At 41.8% G+C, this 16053-nt stretch overlaps 1 protein-coding gene across 2 annotated transcripts in view; it reads right to left on the reverse strand.

Moving 5' to 3' along the window:
* LOC147231158 (zinc finger protein 703-like) overlaps nucleotides 1-16053 on the reverse strand; it is a 47187-nt gene that overhangs the window by 6418 nt on the left and 24716 nt on the right. The window lies entirely within an intron of this gene.

Below are 16053 nucleotides of genomic sequence, written 5' to 3' on the forward strand. Positions count from 1 at the left end.
TTGACTGCAGCTGCTTGTTTTTTTAACATCGGAGAACACGGTGGCTCTGTTCAGCCTTGTTCCTCGGGAGGACTTGGTGATGCTCTTGACGATGATCCCCCTTTCCCCTTCCCCCCGGGGACGTGGTTTGAACTCTGTGGTTAGGATTGAATGAATCTAACCTTTTCTCCCTTTTTGGTGCAGATTAATGAACTTTCGGGTCAACCGCAGTTTAGTTACTGCTTTTGCCCGGAACCGGAATCTGTCAGCTACGACGGGTTGAGTTGACTGTTTCTGGCCTTTTCATAATGATATGAAGCTACAATTCCTCGGTTAAAAAAAGACAAATGTCTTCAAGGACTAACAATTAGCCATTAAGTCCCATAGGTGGGGCTGCTCCTGTTGTAATCTCCTATCTGAGGTGGAAGCCGTGAGTCATCGAGTACCTCTGTCATATTCATGTTCCTCACCCTATGTGACACGGGCTGCCTTCGTTGAGCTGGCGTCAATAAACCGAGTGGAGTTGTTTGGCGACCAAAGCAGAGCAAAGACACCTAAAGCACCTTCTTGTATTCTGGAGTTCAGCGTTTGACTGACAGCAGGTCTCCAGCTTTCAGATGAGTATTCCATCTCTGACTGACTGCTAAAAACTTTCAACATGCAATCTGTCATTCCAAAAAAAATGGCCACTATTGTGTTTACTGCCCAGTCAAGTACAATTCTTATATATCACTTTTCATTGTTATTCATTTTCTAATGAAGTTTTGTAGAATACTGGCGCCTCAGCAACTGAAATTGTTGCAATTTTTTTTTAAGACTACAAAATCAAAAAACACAGCTTGCCCCCAAGGGATTTAGAGGGCGAGACCACATAATCCCAATATTGCACTGGATAAGTGCCCAGTGGCAACAGCCCCTTTTATCAATCAAGATAAGAAAGTTATTGAAAAAAATTCAAAGAGATACCAAGTTGACAGTTGAACTGGCAGCCATGAACCCCTTGGGGGCAAAAAAAATAATACATAGGCCCATTGACGCTACGAGTGTACTCCCCTATCAACATCAGCAAAAGTTTGACCTGAATTCAGGAAATAAAACCTACTGCTTTAAGAATTGTTTTACAAGCATACAAGGATGCCCTGTGCTTCTAACCCGGCACCGGTGTCGACCAACAGCCTAAATCCGAGTGCGAACATTTTCATGAAGAGCCTGAGGTTAAAGATGCCTCTGTGAGTACGAACTTGCCGCAGTAGCCCAACACAACAACAAGCAGGAAGTGCATATTTTGATTTGTAGTCATAATATTGATGTGCTTTGCCATTCTGTATGGTACTTATCCAAAACTGCGAGGGACTTTATTGGAATTTCTTTCATTGTAGTCAACAGGTTTTTTTGTTTGTTTTTTTAGCCGCAGTCCACACAGCAATATCATTACACCCTCTCTTAAATATTCCTTTGCCGTTGATGATGGAACTTATTGAAGAACCATGTATGTGTGCAGCTTACTTTACATTAACGCATCACATGCATTTTCTGGTCCAGTCATTCGTTCCATGTAAGTCTCACGGGGGGGCGACTCAAAGGACACCGAAGTAGCTGGCAGATGCAGAAACTAGACGGGTCACAATTTGTGTACTTCATGCGGCGTTCACATTGTGCAATGCTTAATTGTACGGCATGTCATGACAACCCGTCAACGAGCGGCTTGTCAGGCTACTATTCAGCTGAGCAATGAATCATGTGGCGCTTTGTGTTTCTTTCTAATATTAAAGGGACGTTCTCCCTTCATTAATCATTTTCCTTTACCCAACACTCAGGTATGCTTTTAACGTTGACGGCTGGAGTGACAGATCATTTGTCTTCTGCCTTTTTGATCCAAGTGCATGTGAGTACAAGAAAGAGAGAGAGAAAAGAAGAGCTGTATAATGTGACATCAGTCATACCAGAGTCTATTTTCTTTTATTCGTTCATGCCATTTTTACCAGGGAAGAAAAATGTGATAAAGACAGATCACCGCTGTATTAATGCTTTATAAATCTGGAATGTTAATAACTTTATTGCATTACCGCCTGCTGACTGACTTTGCAATGAGCTAATTTTGTTAACCTAATTATACAATGAATTGGTTAAAGTACTTAAAAATTATGGCTGACAAGAACTATTAGGAGCAGCCCAAAAATAGTCTGAGACGGAGGAGCTTTGATTCTCTGAATCCTTTGCTGCCTCAATTGAGTGCGAAATCAGTCCTAATCCCTCATAACCTGTGGGCAAAGAACTGCATAATGTGAATTAGCTGATGGATATTTGTACATATCTTGCCGGGAAGGGTTCCCCTTTATCTTCAGAGGCGATGGTTCACATTCAAATATGAAAGACGTGAATTAACGGTGTTTAGCTCAGAAATCTGCGCTCAGAATTCTCCATGATTATATAAACAACCTGCAGGTTGTTTTTTACGGAAACAATCTGACAGCAATGTTGGGTTACTGTTTAAAGGGAAACGTTTGGTTAGAGTAACTGTCGCCTTGACCTCCTGCCCCAAACAGCAGAATGGCTACTTCCAGCCATCCGTCAGTGTCGCCTTTGTGATAAGAAGCAGGGAGCTGGAGCGCCATCTCATCGGTAAACAAGGTTTACGCCACCCTGGAGGAGGCGCTGCCTAAGATGCAGCGGGAGCGGTGGTTGACCTCGTAGAGTGCGGACACCCATATAGGAAGTGAGCTCACAAAAACAGACTAAGCAAAATCTAAAATAAATAAATAAATAAATAAATAAATAATTAAGTGAGGGTTTATAACTTAAAAAGGAAATCTTCAATTTTTGAGATTTTAGTGGTGGAGCCATGATGACTGACACATGATGTAATAATACGCACATAAACATAAACCAAAAAACGCCATATATGGACAATAAAAATATGTTAATGTCAAACATTTGTTTATCCCTGAAGACATATGAGTGCATGTACGTACATATACATGCACACATTGGCACACACACACAAACACACTAGTCACATTACTGACATGTTGGCTGCTTTTGTAACGCACTATGTTTTCCTATTTTTCCCTGTTTTCTTCACAATGTTAGTTTTGTATATAGATTTATTATTCCTTGTACTGTTTTTTATGTGAGATACCTTTCATAATTTCTTGGATGTTATTTCACAGTTAAATACATGGAATTGAATTCAAGTAACATAGCAATAGATGAAAACTAAATATCTACACCTTTTCCAAAGTAACGCATTTCAAAGCTAAAGTCTGGACAGGAAGAGTAAAAAGTCGTTGTCAGTATTTGAGCTGAGCGTTTAATAAATTAATGTCTTAGCCGGACCAGCGAGAGAGAAAACAAATCTATCATCCTGGGAGAAAGAGACAGGAAGGCCGCTGATAAGCACACAGAATCTGGAATTTTCGCTGCATTATTTTCCCCTGTAAACTCAGAATATGGCAGATCTCGCAAACGCTAGTGCTTAGGTGTTGTGCTCTGATATGGTCATGTTTAAATTCCCCAGATTTCAAGAATCGGTGATTTATTCGTGCAGTTGTTCGAGTATGTGTATCAGCGGTGTTTGCTGAGGGATTGATGGTTGCTCATACTGGTTTTTACACTTTTTCTGCCTCACTTTGAATCGATTTTTCGGTGACCCTTTAAATGATCGCGAAAAGGACCGAACTTTAGTCATCCAGACAAATTCCTTTAATGAGCCATCTAATTTCCTTACAATGGTTGTAAAAGATTGCATATAACGGACATTTACTTGCTTAGATTTGACTGCTTTGTGTGTCTGTGCTGATTGTCATTGGAAACATTCTGTTTTTTGACTTTTTGTGTGACAAATATGTTATGTGCTTCGTTTAAAGTGGAGCAAAGAAATACCTGATCATGATAAAGTATGATTACCAGTATTCCTCACATCAATATAGTACACTGTCAAAATACTCACATTTTCCTTCACGCAGTATTTGTTATTGATAAGTACCCACTACACAATTGCAATATGACACAGTTGACACAACAAATACTTGATTTAGTTTGTTGGTTTTTTTTTCCACCATGAAAGGAATCCGATGGTGGTATTTGGATAATTTAATGTTTTTGCGGTGAACTTCCAGCGACTCGTGCGTGCCATGAAAGACCAAGGCTTGAAAACGAAAAATAAATAAACTCAAGCGAGATAAACGAGAAGAAGAAGAGTGAAGCAGAACTGAAACTAAAGGAGGTCAAACAGAGAGATAGAGACGGATGGGCCTCGGCCAACAATGGGGCTCTTCTCTCCAACCTCTCATGAGTTGCCTTGAAGTCGGTCATTAGTCGCGACGGCGTGTCGGTTACAGTTTCCTGTTGCTTGATTTGAGACGGGTCTCCTCTTGTTCTCTAATCTGCACGACACAATCGAAGCAGCGCCGGCGATAAGAGACAGAACCATCGCTCTCTACGACTCCCCCGAATGACTCATGCGTGGTGTTTCTACCATGCCAGATGGAAGAAGCTCGCTGATAGCGACGATAGAGGATACAGCAGGACTTTTTGTACACTCAGACCCGGGTACTGTCAAGTATCTCCGAATGTAGAGATGAGCTAAAAAATACCTCAACAAATTTCAAATCCAAAAAGATTTTCATGTCTCTGAGGGACAAAATGATTCGCAGATGGTAAACGCAAATTGTACAACATAACACACACACTCCCAGATTTTTCACGAGTTTTCATTGGAGAATTCTTTTGAATTCTCATAATACTGCGTGACAGAGAGATGGTGTGTAAACAATACTACTGTAAACACCTATACAGAATGCTCTGTAGTCATTTGAAGAACAGATTCCCAAATATGAGAAAACAAAACAAGTTAATAATTTATGTACTACTCAAGTACGATAGCATTATAGTTCCCCTCTGGCGTATTAGAGTATTATAATTGTGAGCAAATATTTGCTTTGTCTGACACTTTGTCTGTAAGATGCTAACACGGACGCCGGTGTAAGTGTTAATGAAAGTCAGACGCAAATTGCTCAAAGTAAGACACCAGTCTTTCTATATTACGACTGTGTCTCTATGACAAATCATTCTCAAATGGTGTTTTAAGCGAAGGGAAATCCCGATTGAAACCGAACCGCAACAACTGGTGGCGGCGTAACCCTCTGTACCGTGCTGTCAATCGGATTAGCTCCTGTTCGGAGGTTATTGATTCCCCTTTACCGTGTTGTCGTCACATACGCGCTGACTCCTTGCCATACACACCCATCCACTTTGATTTCTGCAACCAAAGAAAAAAAAAAAACAACAAAAAAAAAAACAACCACACTTTGCAGAGGTATTTAAGAGACTCTCGCCGAGCCTCTCCTGAGTGGTGCAGGGGCATCGATTGTGGAAACATGTGCCTGGAGGTGCTAAACAAACCTTTTTATTGCTCCCTCCAGGCTTCACGCCACACAGTAGCAAGACAATCATTTACCATTGATCTCCATTCTGCTGGAAACCTTGATGCATAATGGCCAGACTTATCACATTTGTCAGGGTCTGTCTAATGACCGTCTTCCTCGCGTGGCCTGGAACGGTGACATGATGTATCGAATGATTAAACTGTAGCATGTCTTTGGTGAGATTAAAGATAAGGTCTGCTTTAAGAGATTTTTATCGTTTCCATACAAACAGCACTGCCCCTGAAGCCAATCCCGGGCAATGCTCAAACCGCAAAATCAAAAAAAATAGGCTTCGGGGAGAGAAAAAATAGCTTTTGAAATATTTTTACACAGACAAGCAAGAAACAGGGCCTTGCCAATGTTTCTGGGGTCAATAGTTCCTGAGTCCTGACTTATGTTAACACAAATTAACCAGAGTCAGGTGGTCAGAACCTGGGTTTAGCGTTCCGTGGCCAGTGGACTTTAGCCCTTGAGATCACGTATGTAAACCTGAGGAAACCCCGAACCATGGGAACACTGAACCCAGAGTCGCCTTCTCAACGGAGTCCATATTGATTTGGGAAAATGCGTGGGGGAAATGACCCTTGAGAACCTTTTTTTTTTTTTTTGATGCGGCAAACAAGTTGCATCAATCGTTCCTTTTTCAGTCGTACTTGGGTGGCGTTGAGAACGTGCATCTGCAAATGCCTCTGAAATGAGACCAACACTGATTTATCACACACACCTCATAGGCTAATGACATCCTGTCACCTAGCGACACATATTTCCCAGACATTATTCATCATTTAATGAACGCATTTGACAGCCCAAAGGCACTAAAATAAATCCAGCCCACATATTCATTTAGCATTAGATAAGGGATTCCGATTTTTTTTTATTTCAGCCGTATCGACAGTTCTGAGGATTAACTCTCAGATCACATATCAACAAGAAGGTCTGCGGCGAGATATTTAAGCTGGCTCAATGTTCTCCACATCATCATGCCAGGAGGGACAGCTGCCTCCGTTACGACTGCTCCGTACCCCACCTACCGGACCGGAGCTGTTAGGTTTTTCGTATGTCATCAGAGAGATTTGGAAAGTACGCCGTGAGCCTTTGGGCCGCCGTGGAATCAAGACGCAGGAACTCTTTAGCTAATTAAAGAGAAGTCCTTGGATGCAAGGATCCCATGACGGCGCCATTCGATGCAAAAGGACTCTGCAGTTTACTGCTTCGGTTACTTCGACCGGCTTTTTTTCTCTGTAATTGGCAGCGTTTGACTAAGCCACGCCCACTTCGTGTTTGAAATCAGCCGTTCGTCCCGTCGCCCTCGGATAAAAAAACATCACAATGCAAAAGTCGGCGGAGCTCCAAAAAATATCCCGATGCAAAAGTCAGATATTTCCCCCCCGAAGTTGACATTTTTTGCAAATAACGTCGGGACGTATCCAATAACGTGATCAAACCAATTCCAGCCGTGAACGCGTGATTTAGTTTGTATTCTCTGTAGTTTAATAATAATGAGGCCGGTGACACGGGAGTCAATTGCTCTCATACTGGATGCCCATTAATCCTGGAGCTGTCGATGAAATCAAAGGAGAAGCGGTTAACCGTTACAGAGCACTGGACCAGGGTCGGCGTCGGCCATCGATTCTCCCCGTTCAATAAGTTACTTTGATAGAAAACCCTGTGGGTTGTTTAAACCGAGTCGGAGGGGGTGAAAGAATGCCAGCAGCGACTTTGCTCCTCATCTTCTCCGCTCTTTGACGGCTTTATTTGTTTAACCCTCGGCGCAACCCTCATTTCGTGCACGTTAGGAGTGGATGCACGCACCATTTAGATAGCCCAATGTGAGGTACAACAAACATAGACTGCGCTCCACACGGAGACACATAATCACCGGTCAGCGGGAACCGCCGTGACCCAAAACACAGCGTTACAGGAGGAGAGATCCATTTCAGCGACCGTCCCACATTTGTCATCGCTCAGCACAACACCGCACGCCTCCTCCGCGCGCCCCCGAGACGTGCCAGCGCAGCAGACAAAGTCTGTCATAACACTTGACTTGTGGTTTAACAAACTATGGCAACACTGGAAGGTGGTAAATGAGATTGCTTTCTTTATTTGTATTTCTGTCTTTGCAAATAAATCAAACCCGTGGGGAGGGGTGGGGGGGGTGGGCGCTCGCATGTTGCGCACTTTCCCTGATGTGGAGCCAAAGAAAATCACGACTGCCCCTGCAGGAAGTTTGCATTTTTCAAACCAGCCACTTAGATTCCACATGATGTTGGACATACTGTACAGAATGTCCCTCGGGCGAGGAGTGTCCGGTTTCAAGTTGGTGCGCGGCTGAAGGCTGTCGGGAGGAAGGAATGAGGGCAGCCATGTTGCGCTTGTCATTCAAGGGGGAGGAGGAGGAAGAGAACGCCTCGGTTGTCAAACCACTTGTCAGACTCTGATGTTACAAAGGATGGAGGAGCTCAATTAAAAGGCCATTATTGTGCAAGTAAATCAGCGCCCATCAGCCGCGTCACTTTAAACAAATGATCCCCGCAGATCTAATTCATTTTCTGCCCGATATTTGACTGCAGAGATCCAGATAAAGGATGAAGTTCAAATCCTCGGCGGCGGCGGCGGCGGCTGCACGAAGAAGGTGAGGAATTATTTCAAATTAAAGGAGGTTTTTGTCTCGGACCCATGCGCGGCGATTATTTATGGCTAATTCCGAGCGTTGCCACGCAAACTATAAAGGATCATGAATTATTCCACTGATCACCCGGCATTCCTTTGGAGTTTGTGATGACAAAGTGCTCTATTTAGGAAGTTAGATTGAAATGTCTGGGGTCTAATTTATCACCCCGGGATGAATACATGAATGTGAAGTAGCGCCATATTTCACACAGGCCCCTGTCCTGGCTGGAATATTATTACCGCTGCCCCAGAAAGTTGTGGAGGGAACCGTTTTTCACCTGAACAAGCATTACGGTGTCATGTTGAACATTATTCACTGTGTGCAGAACGGTCTGACGTGCCGTGAAATATTTTCTGCGCCCCACTCAGATTCCTTCTGAAGTAGGACAGTTTCTCCTCCAGCCTCACACACGCGGCAAACTTTAGAAGGGGGGGTGGGGGGGGGATAATGTCACCATTCTCCGCAGACTCATAAATACAGATTACTCCAGATATCTTTGAAGTATGGATTACTATTTTTCCACTGCTGACATCCTGCTGTTTTACTCCCACTCCCACTCTAACTCATATCTATGGGATGGAGACGACTCGTCTTCTGCTCGTTGGGGCCACTGATAACTCAGAGATTCGGCTGTTAAAGAGATTCGCCTCAGATATGTATCGGGTAGTAGATATACGAGCGATTCTGCGGGAAGTTGAGGCAGCTTTATGTCAAATCTACACATTAAAAGATGTAAATGGAAGGGGAAAAGAGTGGCTTCAGCTCTTGTAGATAATCTTCCCGGCTGTTCAGTTACAACGTAAACAGGCTAATGGTCATTTCTTTGTAATGTTGCGAAATCTAATCGTGCATTCTCGCCGTGAAATGAAATACAGCGCGTCGCCTATCTGTGCACACCGGCCGGCTCCAACCGCTGTCTCTGCAGTTTTTATCTGGTATCCGAGAGCCTCCGCTGTGCTCAAGCCCGTCACCTCAAGCCGGCGGCCAAGGTTACCATGGGGATAGCAATGAGCCCATTGTTTCCTGCCATGTGTTCTGGTGTTGTTTTCCTGACCGACTGGGATGTCTCAGCAGTTAGCTGCTAAGTGGCTAGCGGGGACAGAGTGTTGAGTCTGGCTTACGTATAATGTTTGTAAATACGGAGACATCGGGAGTTTCCGAAATATTAAGGAGACATTATACCTACAGAAAAGATTACATTTGAATTTGTTTTTTAAGAGGTGTGAGATTTATATGTTACACTCCTAATAGTTTCATTGTTTTAACAGCTAAAAGTTAAACATATAATTCTTTTCAAGCTACGTGCGTCCGTGTTGGATGTTCGCTGGTTCAGATTCATTTCTTCATGTCAGAACTGGACAGAGGAGGAATGTAAACACAGAGCTTGAACACAGTTATTAATTTCTTTTTTTTTTTTAAATATCTATGAGGATGACAGCCGTCAGAGTAAAAGGGTAATAAAGATTTAAATACTTCCTGTGCACATTTAGACTGGTAGGGAAATGTATTATATAATAGTGATATTGATGAATTTTTTGGGGTCATATTGCAGGCAGTTAAAGTTCACATTCTCTTATCTCGGCTCATCGTATTTTTCGGACTGCTTTATCTCTTCATGACAGTATGTTGATTATTTATTGACCGGGGGGAGATTTGAGGGTGTCGTCTTGAATTTTTGGAATCCCCTTATGGACTTTTTTAAAATCTTTGTCTTTTACAGTTCAATCAACCGACAGATTAATTGAGGAACTACTTGGCAGATCAATAAGTGGTGAAAATAAGTCAATCTCAGTGCCATGGGAAAAAAAATTCAAGCCAACGCAATAACAAATGGTGACTGTTTAATAATCGCTCCTCATTTTTATTGCCTTTTGTTTTTACTACTCTCTCCATGGCCTGCGTCAGCTCGCACTTAGCATTTATTTGCTATTAAGGGGATTTTGCACGGCCCGTTTGTTGTACAGTGCTTTTAAAACATCTCGGTCTCGGGAAAGAGTACAGACCCTTTCCTCAAAAAGCGGCTCGGGGAAGTGACTAAGTCTTTGGCGTTGAAGTCGAAGCCGCGTCGCAGGTCCCTTGTGATTTATGCAAGCTCAGTGTGACTCCAGTCAAGGTCAAATGACTCGAGTCCAGACTTCTGCATTTTATTCACCAATCAGCATTAAAACACTTTTCAGTTGGTAAAAGTATAGGTTTTCTCCCGACCTCCATACCAGATTGTGGGCGTAATGTATCACAGCACGCGCATGTATGTCTTCACGTGTGTGTGTGTGTGTATGTGTGTGTGCGTATACATCTGGGTGGTGCTGGCACGAGGGTATTATAGTGGATCATCAAGGGGATCGCAGAACAAAAAGCACCTTCCCTCACTGTCGCAATGATGAATGGGATTGAGGAGCGGGCCGGGCATATATTATATCACCTGTATGATGTACACGCTGCCGAGGCCGTTACTCTCCTTTTTTACCCAAAACAAATTGAAGTATGGCACTGTATATTTACCCCGCTCGACACATTTACGAGCCCTCCCCGTTGTATAAACTTGGTGATTGGTATTTCAAAGCACCTTGTCAGACTGGTACTGAGTACTCCCAGCTGCCTCGGCCGCCTCGGAAAACAGTGGGAGCGTTTTAGAGGAAGAAAGACGGGGAGAGTTATTGCCTTTTGCAAAGTTGAGTGCCTATTAAAAAACTCTCTCTGGTGACTGTAAATTTATAGTGTTTGCGCTTGCTGCTGTTAAAATCAAAACCATAGCCTGGCCGGGGTCGGTCATTCCAGCGAACCAGTTGGGGGTAGTTTGCCTCGACCAGGAAAAAAAAAAAAAACAACCCAAAAACATTGCGAAACACTGACTGCAGGTAAAATCGCAATCCTTTGTCAAAAAAAAAAAACCCGGACAGATGTGATTGATGATAAAGTGTTACATCAAAACTGAGTCTTTTATTGTGTTTTGGCCACGCTTAACGCCCGGAGATTGTATTTATCTTTGTGCGTCTCTTGGACCGTTGAGTGCTGCCTACACCGAGGATGATAACTTTGACGATAACGACGTGAGCATCCGCACTGATGAGCAATAACATTCTGTAAATAGTGGCGCAGAGCCCGCCCAGCTGTGTCAACACGCTCTCCCTCCCCGCCTCTTTTGCGCTGCAGTGTTTACTTTTACTTTACCGTTTTCTGATTATTGTCACTATTACCAAGGTACTTCAGATAATAATCTCAATTTGGTTCTTTGCGTAAGAATATATGACGGTTTTCTCTCTTACCATTCAACCATGATGATTTGTTTCACGTTTTCAACAATGATAACACATTTTGATGATGACTTTATTCTCATTCTTATTCTTGATGAATTATCGCTATGATAATATTAATATTAAAAATAATAACAATGAAAAAATCAATATCAATGACAATAATAACAACAATAATGATAGTAATAATAAGAAGAATTATAATTATTATTATTATACTTAATGATAATAATAATCATCATCATGATTATTATTGCCAATATTATTGCTTTTGTTATTGTTTTTATTAGTATTAGTGGTAGTAGTGATGTACAGTATTTCATTGAATCGATTGAATTTTTACTGATTTTTTTTCAATTTAATTTTACAAAACTGTGTTTCCCCAGTTCATTTAATACTCCAACGTGTGCGTAATATGTTCTCTTCTTTACCTTTTGGACAGTTTAATAGAAATTTCACTCTCTAATGATTTATTATCTTCATCTATACATGTATATATATTATTTTATTATTATTTATTTTTTGAGGAATGGATTCAGACATGCCAGGAACATGTAAATGGTGACAATCATCAAATGTTTTTAAATTAGGCTGCCACCCAGAGTACACAGAGGAATATTATTTTGACACTTTGTCATCCTCCAGGGAGAAATGGACCTTTTTGATGTGTGATCCGCTAAGGCTTGCATCGGCTGGCAGATTTTATCAGCAAACAAGACAGGCAAGCAGAGCACAGACTAAATAAAAGGGGGTGAATGATAAAAATGTCAAGGATTATCTTCACTTTGCGGGCGCTGTGATGTCGTATCAAAACGGATTTGGTGGAAATGATTTGACAGGAAGAGAAGCAATGATGTGAGGGGGGTAGGCAAGATACAACAAGAGGGGATTGTGCCGTGTGTGTGTCTCCCGTTTGATTATACAAATTGTTCCTTTTCTTTTTTTTCGCCTTGCCTGTCTTGACAATAATCTTCTTATTGAAAATCACATTCACGGAAATGTTTACACAAAGTCGCGGATACATGTTGCCACTTCCACTTCTGTCTTTTGGGCACAAATGAGGAGGGAGAACAAAATCCAATTATAGAAATTCACATTTCACTTATTTTTCTTGATTCCATAAACACGTATCCTTGTTTTGACCTCTGATCTTGTGAATTTCAATCGTGCCAAACTTATGAGCTGCAGCTTAATCAAAGCCATTTTTGTCTTCTGGCCTCGAACAGAGACCTTGTTTGTTTCCTACAGCTCGATCCAAGCATCTATCATTTGTTTAAACCCCCAAAAGCATCAGTGCTGCAGCTTTCTCTCTGACACAGGGAGTTAGTCAGTCCTACTTGGCTACCAATTCCAGGAAATAACCCGCAGTTGAGTGAAGATAACTGCCATGCTAAAAAGAAGTTGTTTGAGGAAAATTGGGTGTGTATGCAACACCATAGCTGTCAGGGAAAGAAAGGAGGGGAGGGAGGTGAAAACACACATGCAAATAAGACAAAATTATGAGATAACAAGTGTAGTGTATGATAACGAAGAGATACAGTCAATCAAAGCCCCTTTTGTTTGTTATAATTACAAACTGTGAAACCCTTAAAACGATCTGAATATAAGGATGCATTTCTGGGGACTTCCAGACTGTGCAGAGTGAGAACATCAAACGGAGGCCACTCTCAGCACATTATAGTTGAAAAAAAAAAAAGGAAAATATGGAGGAAAAATGGAAAATAGACAAGCAGTGTACACAATCAGCTAAAATAATGTGATAAAGAGCTATATTTACATTTGTATTCAAGTTTCTCATATATCCTTAAAAACCATTAGAGGCATTTTATGCATCAATGTAAATACAAAGCCGTTTTTTAATATATTGTATTAACGGTATCAAATATATGTTATCTAAAGCAATACAGTATTAGATTTTAAAAAGAGGAAACATATTTTTTATTCCATTGATTTTTTTTTTCTAATTTTTCTTGAATGTTTGAAAATGTTGGGTGACTCACCCTGCCAATAGCTTTATAGGGCTTTAGTCCCCCCCTACACACACACACACACAGGCACACGAAACACACACACTGCTATAAACACATTTGATGGCAAAAAGTTGACTTTCAGAAGGCCGCAGGGCAACATTTCAGATATGTGAGTATTAAAATGCAGGCGGCTCTTCAACATCGAACGACTGACCTCTGACAGGCCGGCCTCTAATTGGACCAGCAAGGGAGGGATCGTTGACACTTACAGGATGATCGATTTACAAGTCATGGCAGATAATGTTAGGTTTTTGCTTTTTTTTAAAGAGACCCAAAGTAAATCAAAACAACAGCAGACCCAGCACCGATGACAACGTGATCCAGTATTTGAACTCGGAATAGGAAGACTCCCCGGAGGTCATTAGAACCGAAGAAGCCTCACGGATGAGGGTGGAAACATATTCAAGCGAAGAAATTTAAGTCCAGATGCCAAGACAAGAAGATTTCAACAAAAATTCACCATGACCTAGATGCCTCAGAACCTCCACAGATTAGACATAATGTTGTTTTTTTGCGACATTTTGTTCACTGCCGCTCAAAGGTCACCTGGTGCCCAGGCCAGCGCAGTTTCAGTTGCATTTGATACCCAAACTTACAAACATCAACATCAAGGGAGTGACATTGTGAAAACATCCATGTTCTTTCATTGATATGGAATCATATTGGGGAAATATTCCAGTAAAAAGATCCGAAACAGAAACACACATTGCCTGAAAGTGAACATTTCCACAAAGTCCCAAAAAAAATCACCAAAATTACCAAATTATGCTTCTTCATTTCTACACCAAAACAAAACATTCGAGACGTGATAAATCTTGTTACTTACCGGCAAAAGACAGATGAGCTGATTTCAATTTGATATTGTAGCGAGTCACGAATGTTGGGCTTTTTGTTGATGCTTGTTTTCTGTGTGATTTTGGGGCTGCTGGGAATTTTGTGGGCGTGGTTTGGGTTGCAAGGAATTCTGGGCTTTTTTTGTACCTGGAATTGAGTTGGAAAACTTTGCAGGCTTATGTGGCTGTGGCAAACAACAACTATTGCTTATTAAATGGATGTTCTACCATCACCTGGGTATTTCCCTGACTGAAGCACTACAATATCAATTTAGCCATTGTGACATAGTGCGGGCGAGGTCCTGAGTAACATTTGGTAACATGAACAAAAAAGATATATATATTGTGAACGATCATAAGACTAGTAATATTGTTGTCTTTGGTGGAGAACATCCTTCTAATGAATGGCCGCCTGTGTTGATTTTTCCCCTCCAGTGTGTCTTTCGGGTGCTTAAAGTGACTGATTTGCTCAACTGTCACGCCGACACCCAATGGGATACCTCAAAAAAAGACGGTGATGGCGGGGAATTCTTTTCTGGCTTCGTGATCTTTTTAGTAGAAGGCAGAAGCGATGAGGAAGCATTTATAAACTATGGTCATGCATATCTAGATGCAAAGGGGAGGCGGGGGCGCCGGGGTGTTGAAAGGAGGGTGATTGTTGTCCTGTCTGCGCTGCGTAGATGTGTGTGTGCACTGCTGCCTAATGACATACAGTCATTTTGCTGTCAGCCTGCCACTTAACACTGACTGCTACTTCCCCCTCCCTCGATCCGTCCATCACATTGTCACACTTAACGACAGCAAGGATTAGAGCTATAGACACGGGGATTTGTGCTTGTGTGTGCGCAGCTGCAGGGAGACAGACTTTGTTGTCTTCACCCATGACCCACATTTTCAACAATACAGGGCCCGAGGCGAATTGGAGGGTTTCAGGTAATATGCGCCAGTGTGTGTGTGTCAGTGCGTCACTTTAACCATGTCATCGATGCGTAGATGAATCCTCGCTGCCTGTGGATTATCACTGTCATCACCTGAGAGGAATGCGGCTCATTCTGTCATGTCCGCCGTTTTGATCTTTGAGGAGCAACAGGGACGTGGAAGCATCAGCGGGGCCGGACTGTTTCTAAGCTCGGTCTTGGATCTCACAGGAAAAGTTATGTGGAATATTTCAAATCTGACTTCTGTTTTGATAGACAAGGACTCTGGATGCAATAGAGAGATGTGAAAATAATTTTGGTAATTGTTTTTGTGTTGGCTTATGTGTAACTGCGTTTCCATTCAAAAGATATTCCACAGCTAAAGTAAAATTTGGAGAAATTGGGACGCAAATGACTTCCCTTTTCTTGACATAGGCTTCCAATCCAGTTTGTTTTTTTTCAACGGTAATCGTTGTTTTCCCTGAGTATCGGCTCGACAATTAAACTTGCCTTTAACTTTAAGTGCATTTTTTTACGCCATCCAAAAGTCCAATTTTTCCAATACCTTTTCACAATAAAAGCTGGCATCATCAGACATGCGTTGAACATATCAGTCAAACTCAATCATAGACATCAGTGAATAAATGCAACTAGACGTCCTCACCAAAAGAGAGAATACATTTAAAAACCAAATGTCCATGGATTTTGATGTGAACAGTCTCATGCAGCTTATTTTAAAACGGCGGAAGGGGATGACTCTAGGTGCACCAGGTGCAATGTTTATGTCTCTTATTAGTTTCTGCAATAACAGTGAGTGAAAATCAAACTGGCACAATCTATCATCTAAAAAGATGTAAATAGAGTTTGTTTGTGTAGCTGAAAAACGAAGGAACGCAGCCCACGTGACTTTATATTCAAAAAGTTTGATAATGTGTTGCAATTA

This window comes from Fistularia commersonii, chromosome 9 (genome assembly GCF_037954325.1).
Source record: "Fistularia commersonii isolate RoL2024-O1a breed Wild chromosome 9, RoL_Fcom_v1.0, whole genome shotgun sequence".
Lineage (NCBI taxonomy): Eukaryota > Metazoa > Chordata > Actinopteri > Syngnathiformes > Fistulariidae > Fistularia > Fistularia commersonii.